We start from the raw sequence: 10,535 nt of genomic DNA on the forward strand, positions 1-10,535 counted from the left end.
TTGATTTAAAACCCTGTCATTTTCCAGGACATGTGCAGGGTATTCCTGGAGACCTGAGAATTGTGATGTTGGGGAAGGAAGGAAGGAAGGAAGGAAGGAAGGAAGGAAGGAAGGAAGGAATTTTAGTCTGAAATAACTGTTCCAATTTTATCAGATTTATCCTATTAGTGTTGCAGCTACTCTAAGTTCAGCTGAAAATATATGTGTTCTGAATTTGGAATAGGGAAGTGTGAAACGTAGGAATAGTTAAGAATGGTATTGGGATACCTTCAGCGAAGTGGTATATATTTACAGAGCCCTCTCTAGGTGGTTTACAGAGTCAGCCTCTTGCCGCCAACAATCTGGGTTCTTATTTTACCCACCTTGGACAGATGGAAGGCTGAGTCAAGCTTGATCCGGCAGCCAGCAGTCAGCAAAAGTAGCCTGCAATACTGTATTCTAACCACTGCGCCACCAGGGCTCATTATACTAACTGTTTTTCGGGTCGGATGGGGTGTGAACCCAGCAATGTCATTTGGCGGGCCCCAGGGGAAGAGCCTTCTCTGTGGCGGCCCTGGCCCTCTGGAATCAACTTCCCTCGGAGATTAGAATGGCCCCCACCCTCCTTGTCTTTCGCAAGTTACTCAAGACCCACCTATATCACCAGGCATGGGGGGAATTAAGACATCTCCCCCAGGCTTTCTTATATTTTATGTTTGGTATGTATGTGTTGTATGGTTTTTAAATTGTTGGGGTTTTTTAATGTAATTTTATTATTAGATTTGTTCCATTGTTATACTGTTTTTATTGTTGTTGTGAGCCGCCCCGAGTCTTCGGAGAGGGGCGGCATACAAATCTAATAAATTGAATTGAATTGAATTGTGACTTGTAAGCAGTATTTATGGCTTAGTCCAAATTGCAATACCTGCCAACAGTAGCTTATTCAACAAATCTTGAAATCATGGCTCAGCCCTGTTGTGATTCAGCCTGAGGCTCCTCAGGGACTGGCTGGATCTCTGCCGGATCCATGCCCAGAGGAGGAGGACAGTGAACAGGAGGGGGAGGACCAGGCAGACGGGGGGGAGGAACGTCAGGAAGAGAAGGAGGGAGAGCAGCCTGAGACCCCCCGGGGGGGGGGGGGGGCTCTCCCCAGCTAGTAGCCTGGATTCATTGGATGAAGACGCACAGGCTATAATAGACATGAGGCAGCGACGAGCAGCTCAAAGATGGGGCCAATTAGAAAGGTATTTCCATCCCTGAATTGGCAACAGCTGGGTTTGGGTGTGGTTCTCCTCAGCAGGGTTGAAAAGGCGTCTCTGATCTTGGCTTGTGGCCTAGAAGTCTGGAAGACTTGGGGGAGGCGTGGGTTTTATTATCTCCAGCGTTGTTTTTGCCAGCAAGAATCCTGTTTTATTGCCTGGCCTTCGTGAAACCTCTGTGAAGCTTCATCGTGTTCCTGTCTGTGTTTGCTTTGAATTATATAAACTGCCTTTGCTTTTTACCAGTGTTTCTGGCTACTCTTTTTGGTTGGTGTTGGCGTCTGGGGGGACCCAGACAGAACAAGCCCCGTGTAGGGACTGTCATTCAGATGTTGCCGGCTATGGCAAGGAACTCCTGGGTACAAAACAAAACTCCTCTCCAAGCACGAAAGACAGTTGTGGGTATCTTTTGCTATAATGTATGCTAGTGGCCTCTTCTTTGCACATAAATAGATCCATTTTTCAGCGGTGTAATCAGTCTGCTTCTATTAAGCTACTTAACAGCAATGAGTTGTGGTTCATTAGGTAGCTACTGTTGTGTCTCCGTCTAGTTAAAATTTCACAGCAAGTTAATCTATTTTATTACAAATGAGAACACATGCAATCATGTTCCTGGCATTTTCCAAACACAGGGTTAACAGTATTTGTAACAAATCAATGAGGACATCGCAATTGGAAAATGGCAGACCTGATAGGCTAAGCATCTTTATCTGTTGATGACTTCATTTTTCTGTCGTTTGTGGATTTTACGGTTCCCTATAACTCTTGGTATATATTTCAGTTCTCTTCTAAAAATTAGTTGCTGTCCAGAGAACTTCAGATATATAAATTCACCTTCTGGTTAGCTGATAGTCATACACAGATATCAACATCCAAATATGTTAAAGGTAGGGTTTCCAACTCAGATTAAGCCAACTTTTCAAAGGTTGTATTGTTCCTGGGACAGGGGCAAAATATTGATGTGATCTGAACAAAAACCATAATAAAAGCCGTGGTGGGGCAGTGGTTAGAGTGCAGCACTGCAGGCTACTTCAGCTAACTACTAGCAGTTCAAATCTCACCACCGGCTCAAGGTTGACTCAGCCTTCTATCCTTCCGAGGTGGGTAAAATGAGGACCCAGATTGTTTGGGGGCAATAGGCTGATTCTATAAACTGCTTATAGAGGGCTGTAAAAGCACTATGAAGTGGTATATAAGTCTAAATGCTATTGCTATAATATAGATCTTCATTGTTTTTAAAGGACTGAAGAATAGAATAGAAGAGAATAGAATAGAATTTTATTGGCCAAGTGTGATTGGACACACAAGGAATTTGTCTTGGTGCATATGCTCTCAACGTACATAAAATAAAATATACATTTGTCAAGAATCATGTGGTACGACACTTAATGATTGTCATAGGGGTCAAATAAGCAATGAAGAAGCAATATTAATAAAAATCTTAGGATATACGCAACAAGTTATAGTCATACAGTCAACATGGGAGGAAATGGGTGATAGGAATGATGAGAAAAACTAGTAGAATAGAAGTGCAGATTTAGTAGAAAGTCTGACAGTGTTGAGGGAATTATTTGTTTAGTAGAGTGATGGCATTCGGGAAAAAACTGTTCTTGTGTCTAGTTGTCTTGGTGTGCAGTGCTCTGTAGCGACGTTTTGAGGGTAGGAGTTGAAACAATTTGTGTCCAGGATGTGAGGGGTCAGTAAATATTTTACCCGCCCTCTTTTTGACTCGTGCAGTACACAGGTCCTCAATGGAAGGCAGATTGGCAGCAATTGTTTTTTCTGCAATTCTGATTATCCTCTGAAGTCTGTGTCGGTCCTGTTGGGTTGCAGCACCAAACCAGACAGTTATAGAGGTGCAGATGACAGACTCAATGATTCCTCTATAGAACTGAATCAGCAGCTCCTTGGGCAGTTTGAGCTTCCTGAGCTGGCGCAGAAAGAACATTCTTTGTTGTGCTTTTTTGATGATGTTTTTGATGTTAGGTGACCATTTTAGGTCTTGAGATATGATAGAACCTAGAAATTTGAAGGTCTCTACTGTTGATACTGTGTTGTCTAGTATTGTGAGAGGTGATCCAGAATAGTCTGGACATCCACAGCTTCAACTGTCTGTATATGGACCTGACCACTAACATAGATATAGAATCCCAGCGGCTGGTTAGGTCCCACAGAGTTGGCCTTCTCTGGTTCCCGTCGACTAAACAATGTCGGCAGGCGGGACCCAAGGGAAGAGCCTTCTCTGTGGCGGCCCCAACTCTCTGGAACCAGCTCCCCCTGGAGATCAGGACTGCCCCCACCCTCCTTGCCTTTTGTAAACTTCTTAAAAACCACCTCTGCCGTCAGGCATGGGGGAACTGAGACATCTCCCCTTGCCTATGTAGTTTTATGTATGGAATGTTTGTGTCTATGTTTTTATATAAGGGTTTTTTTAGGTTTTTAATTTAAAATTGTTATTTTAGACTTAATATTAGAATTGTCATTGTATACTGTTTTATCACTGCTGTGAGCCGCCCCGAGTCTGCGGAGAGGGGCGGCATACAAATCTAATAAATAAAAGAAAGAAAGAAAGAAAATAAATGTTACATTATCTTGGGCTCATTTTATAAGTTAGCCCATTTGAGATATATTGATTTGAAAATCGTCGCCTTATGATGCACCATTTCATTACAAACAATCCATCAGACATAAGAGTTTTAATATTTGCATCTCTCAGGTGATCATGATGACAGGTGATCTTAACAACCTGCTAAAAGGATGCAAATGACCAGCCGTCTGCAAGGAGCATAAATCCTTCCACTCCCCACCATCCAGTCAGAGTTCAAGAAGCTTCTTGGATGAGAAGCGAAACAACTTCTAGAAAAAAAAAAACCAAAGTCCAGTTGCCTCTTGAAAAACTACCTTTGGGACAAGAGTTTTAATAGTGTATGAATCAAACTGGAAGGAATCCCATCAAAAGACTCCATTCTTCAGAGGGAAAAATAGCTCATGATGTCTGGTATTTCTTTGATATGAACAGGATAGTATCATTTGATTATGAGAATACTAGTTCCAAAGACATAGGAGAACAAATGACACCTTTGCTCTGTCAGAAGATGTGGTTATAGAATAGGTTATAGAACAGAATGCACTCCTTAAATATAAACAGGCTTTCTTACATCAAAATGTGGTTGGATCTCTGTAGCTGAGTGGAAATCGTTCAACTGTTGAAGTTCACAGTCTTACCAACTTGAGTGTTCTGAGGAACTGTCCAAGGTCCTACTTTTTAAATATACATTAAAACTGCTTTCCATAAAGTTGCTTAATAATGCACAGCTCTTTAGATGCATTTTTAAATCGATCAATTTTATCAATTTTTAAAAATCAATTTATTAGATTTGTATGCCGCCCCTCTCCGAAGACTCGGGGTGGCTCAAATCCCTGACTTATCTATATTGGACTCGTTCAATTTTGTTAATATCTTTCTGGAGACCTCACCTACAAAAAGATATTAACAAAATTGCACGGGTCCAAAAATGGGCTACAAGAATGGTGGAAGGTCTTAAGTATAAAACGTATCAGGAAAGACTTCATGAACTCAATCTGTATAGTCTGGAAGACAGAAGGAAAAGGGGGGACATGATCGAAACATTTAAATATGTTAAAGGGTTAAATAGGGTTCAGGAGGGAAGTGTTTTTAATAGGAAAGTGAACACAAGAACAAGGGGACACAATCTGAAGTTAGTTGGGGGAAAGATCAAAGGCAACATGAGAAAATATTATTTTACTGAAAGAGTAGTAGATCCTTGGATCAAACTTCCAGCAGACGTGGTTGGTAAATCCACAGTAACCGAATTTAAACATGCCTGGGATAAACATATATCCATTGTAAGATAAAATACAGGAAATAGTATAAGGGCAGACTAGATGGACCATGAGGTCTTTTTCTGCCGTCAGTCTTCTATGTTTCTATATTGAATGGGAGGCTAAGTGTATATGTTGATATTCTACCTCATTGTTTGAACTGTCCTTTTGTTGTACTCGCTCTAAGCTTGAAGCCCTCAATCTGCCTCCATCCCATGGATGGGGCTTTGCTTGTTTGCGTGGACTGGTTTATGGCATGCCACAGCCTGCTACCAGTCCTCGTGTGGGGACCCCTGCTCTAAGGAATAGGGCAAAGCATAAATTCAATAAAGAGAGGGGTGATGGCTCAATGGTTAATCACACTGAACTTGTCAGCTGGAAAGCTGACAGCTCGGGGTTCGAGACCCGAGTGCTGTGCAGTAGGTGAGCTCCCGTTCTTCACCGCAGCTTCTGCCCACTTAGAAATTCCAAAGCATGCAAAGGTGAGTAGATAAATAGGTACCATAATATTATTATTATTATTATTATTATTATTATTATTATTATTATTATTAATTAGATTTGTATGCCGCCCCTCTCCGCAGACTCGGGGCGGCTCACAACAGTGACAAAAACAATATCTACTGACAAATCTAATAATTAAAATCTAAGATAACAATTATACATTTAAAAATCTAAAAGCAAGGAACCCCAATATAAAAAACATACATACAGTCATATCATGCACTAGAACTACATAGGCAGGGGGAGATGTCTCAGTTCCCCCACGCTTGACGACAGAGGTGGGCTTTAAGGAGTTTACAAAAGGCAAGGAGGGTGGGGGCAATTCTAATCTCTGGGGGGAGTTGGTTCCAGAGGGCCGGGGCCGCCACAGAGAAGGCTCTTCCCCTGGGCCCCGCCAAATGACATTGTTTTGTTGACGGGACCCAGAGAAGGCCCACTCTGTGGGACCTAACCGGTCATTGGGATTTGTGCGGCAGAAGGCGGTCTCGTAGATACCCTGGTCCGGTGCCATGAAGGGCTTTATAGGTGGTGAGAAGGTTGCAAGATTCCGCATGCCTTGGTGTATAGCCATATTGGCCACATGACTATGAAAAATGTCTTCAGACAACATTGGCTCCCTTGGCCAAGAAATAGGGGTGAGTAGCACATCCTAGAAATGGACACGACTGGACAGGAAAACCTTTTATTTTATTTATCATTTGGATTTCTAGGCTGCCCTTCTCCTGTGGACTCAGGGCGGCTTACAAAAAAAACCCAAATACAAAAATAAAGCATATAAGAAACCCAACGATAAAATCAAATTCTAAAACCCGTTGACATTAAAAACCAGTCAACCACATTCGTCCATCACAATCATGCTCTCATATTACCTTTACTAAATTGGATAAACAAACTTATTGTGTTCCAATCATTTTGGATTTTTGTTCTCAATTGCTTCAGCTACCCATTGGATCCAAACTATCCGAAATATCCTGTCTTTATTCAGAATTTGTCCATCTTCCATTCACAGTAACCACTCCAGCCAACTTCGCATCAGGTTTTTTTCCCTCTCTGAGTGTGTCTACGCACAACTGACTTAGTGTTGGCACAATCCACTTGACCTTCGTCCTTCAGACGTGATATTTCATAATATTGATCTCCAAACATTCAGAGCAATTGTGACCTACTGGCTAGCCTTGTTTGTTTTTATTTGCACTGCGGCTATAATTACTTGCCCAAATGTTAATCTATTAATGAGTTCCTAAAGGACGTAGTGGCATTTCTCTGCCAACAGGAATGTTTTTCAGTTCTTTCGGAATATTGGAAATTTTATTCATACAGTTTGTTTCCAAACTTCTTTACAATCAGACCAGCAAGCTGTGGAGCAGTCACTCATGCCCTCATCACCTCGAGGCTCGACTACTATAACGCTCTCTACATGGGGCTACCTTTGAAAAGTGTTCGGAAACTCCAGATCGTGCAGAATGCAGCTGCGAGAGCAATCATGGGGTTTCCCCAAAATGCCCATGTCACACCAACACTCCGCAGTCTGCATTGGTTGCCGATCAGTTTCCGGTGACAATTCAAAGTGTTGGTTATGACCTATAAAGCCCTTCATGGCACCGGACCAGATTATCTCAGGGACCGCCTTCTGCCGCACGAATCCCAGCGACCGATTAGGTCCCACAGGGTGGGCCTTCTCTGGGTCCCGTCAACTAAACAATGTCGTTTGGTGGGACCCAGGGGAAGAGCCTTCTCTGTAGTGGCCCTGGCCCTCTGGAACCAACTCCCTCCAGAGATCAGAATTGCCCCCACCCTCTCGCCTTTCGTAAGCTCCTTAAAACCCACCTCTGCCGTCAGGCATGGGGGAACTGAGATGTTCTTTCCCCCTGGGCCTCTTCAGTTTATGCATGGTATGTCAGTATGTATGTCTGGTTTTTATAATAAGGGTTTTTAGTTGTTTTATTATTGGATTGCTACATATTGTTTTTATCACTGTTGTTAGCCGCCCCGAGTCCGCGGAGAGGGGCGGCATACAAAATAAATAAATAAATGAATAAATGAATAAATGTATAAATGAATAAATGAATAATTAAATTAAATTCCTGGTGAAAATGGGAAGCAGAAAACTACAGAAGAAATGTCCTAGTCCAAGATTTGGTCTAAGGGTCAAAAGCAGGAAAGAATGAGCGTGGAAACTATCTTAATACATTTTTTTTATTTATCTCATGAACGAGATGGCATCATGACTAGGTATCTCTTTATTTCTTTTGACCATCTCAAGATGGACTTCCCAAAGTGAATTGAGAAGATATGATAGTTCTTTTTAGCAAACTTTTTCATGACCACCAACCTCGCCCAAAGGTAAGATGGGTGGCTAGAGAAATCAAATCAAAACAAATTGATAAATACTGCTCAATTTGCTCAATATTCACAGACCTAGTATTGTTCAATATTGTTGCGTACCCTATGCTTACCTTAGGACTTTGCATTTAATGGGATGTATGAAGCCGCGAGAGCCATCGTGGGGCTTCCCAGATTCGCCCACGTATCTACAACACTCCGTGGCCTGCATTGGCTGCCGATCAGTTTCCGGTCACAATTCAAAGTGTTGGTCATGACCTTTAAAGCCCTACATGGCACTGGACCAGAGTGCCTCCGGAACCGCCTGCTACCGCACGAATCCCAGCGACCGATAAGGTCCCACAGAGTTGGCCTTCTCCGGGTCCCGTCGACTAAACAATGTCGTCTGGCGGGCCACAGGGGAAGAGCCTTCTCTGTGGTGGCCCCGGCCCTCTGGAATCAACTCCCCCCGGAGATTAGAACTGCTTCCACCCTCCTTGTCTTCCGTAAACTACTTAAGACCCACCTATACCGCCAGGCATGGGGGATTTGAGACACCTTTCCCCCAGGCTTATTATAATTTATGTTTGGTATGTATGTGCAGTTTGGTTTTTAATTATGATAGGGTTTTTAGTTTTTTTAATATTAGATTTGTGCCAGTATAATATTGTTTTTATCGTTGTTGTGAGCTGCCCCGAGTCTTCGGAGAGGGGCGGCATACAAATCTAATAAATAATAATAATAATAATAATAATAATAATAATAATAATAATTATTATTATTATTATTATTATTATTATTATTATGTCAGTAGGGATCCTTTTCTATTTTAAATTGACAATCAACTGTGTAGGCAGAGGGATGAATTATTGGTACATTTTTCCAAGAATTGTTTAATCTGATCAGCAGAAATGATTCCCATTATTTACTACATTTTGAACTGGGGAGGAGGCTAAACACAAGTATAATTTACATGTACAATATGCTGAACTACGGCCCATCCAAAGAGCCTTTTATAGAAATCAACACATATATCTATGTGTCTTGAAAAATTACCCTACTTTCAGCATCAATTAGTCTTTAATACCAGCTGTTCGCTTACTAATTTGCCTGCATTGTGACCATTTCTCACCAAGTTGTTAATTGCCACCTGCCCAGATAAACAACAACGAAAACAAAGCAAGTTAACAGAATTTCAGATGATCCTAGTACACAGTCACTCACAAACAAAATAAAAATAATTTGCAGATGACACCAAACTGGCAGGAATAGCCAATGTTGCAGAAGATAAGCTCAAGATCTCACCTACAAAAAGATATTGACAAAATTGAATGGGTCCAAAGACGGGCTACAAGAATGATGGAAGGTCTTAAGCATAAAACGTATCAGGAAAGACTTCATGAACTCAATCTGTATAGTCTGGAGGACAGACGTGAAAGGGGGGACATGATCGAAACATTTAAATATGTTAAAGGGTTAAATAAGGTCCAGGAGGGAAGTGTCTTTAATAGGAAAGTGAACACAAGAACAAGGAGACACAATCTGAAGTTAGTTGGGGGAAAGATCAAAAGCAACAAGAGAAAATATTATTTTACTGAAAGAGTAGTAGATCCTTGGGACAAACTTCCAGCAGACGTGGTAGATAAATCCACAGTAACTGAATTTAAACATGCCTGGGATAAACATAGATCCATCCTAAGATAAAATACAGAAAATAGTATAAGGGCAGACTAGATGGACCATGAGGTCTTTTTCTGCCATCAGTCTATGTTTCTATGTTTCTAAGATACAGAAGGATCTTAACAGACCTCAACATTGGGCGCTATCAAACAAAATGAAATTTGATGCTGAGAAAAGTAAGGTTCTACATTTAGGCAAGAAAAACAAAATGCACAGGTACAGTACATGTGGTACCTAGCTCAACAGTAGTAACTGTGAGAGGGATCTTGGAGTCCTAGTGGACAACCATTTAAATATGAGCCAGCAGTGTGTAGCAGCTGCCAAAAAAAGCCAACACAGTTCTAGGCGGCATTAACAGAGGGATAGAATCAAGATCACGTGAAGTGTTAATATCACTTTATAAGGCCTTGGTAAGGCCACGCTTGGAATACTGCATTCAGTTTTGGTTGCTATGATGCAAAAAGGATGTTGAGACTCTACAAAAAGTGCAGAGAAAAGCAACAAAGATGATTAGGGGACTGGAGGCTAAAACATATGAAGAACGGTTGCAGGGACTGGGCATATCTAGTTTAATGAAAAGAAGGACCATGATAGCAGTGTTAAAATATCATAACTATAGAGGAGAGGGGAGTGGTGCTATTCTCTAAAGCACTTGAGGATAGAACAAGGAGCAATGGGTAGAAACTAAACAAGGAGAGAAGTAACTTAGAACTAAGGAGAAATTTCCTGACAGTAAGAAGACAGTAAATAGTGGAACAGCTTGCCTCCAGAAGTTGTGAATGCTCCAACACTGGAAGTTTTTAAGAAGATATTGCATAACCATTTGTCTAAAGTAGTGTAGGTTTTCCTGCCTAAGCAGGGGATTGGACTAGAAGACCTCTAAGCTCCCTTCCAACTCTGTTATTATTATTGTTGTTAGTATGATAATTTGGAAAGGTGTTCCCTATT

General features: G+C 41.5%; 1 protein-coding gene across 1 annotated transcript in view; it reads right to left on the reverse strand.

Annotated features, from left to right (window-relative positions):
• The window catches only part of DACH2 (dachshund family transcription factor 2), a 386,481-nt gene that overhangs the window by 67,991 nt on the left and 307,955 nt on the right, over nucleotides 1-10,535 (reverse strand). The window lies entirely within an intron of this gene.

Source organism: Erythrolamprus reginae, chromosome 8, assembly GCF_031021105.1.
Source record: "Erythrolamprus reginae isolate rEryReg1 chromosome 8, rEryReg1.hap1, whole genome shotgun sequence".
In the NCBI taxonomy this organism is placed as follows: domain Eukaryota; kingdom Metazoa; phylum Chordata; class Lepidosauria; order Squamata; family Dipsadidae; genus Erythrolamprus; species Erythrolamprus reginae.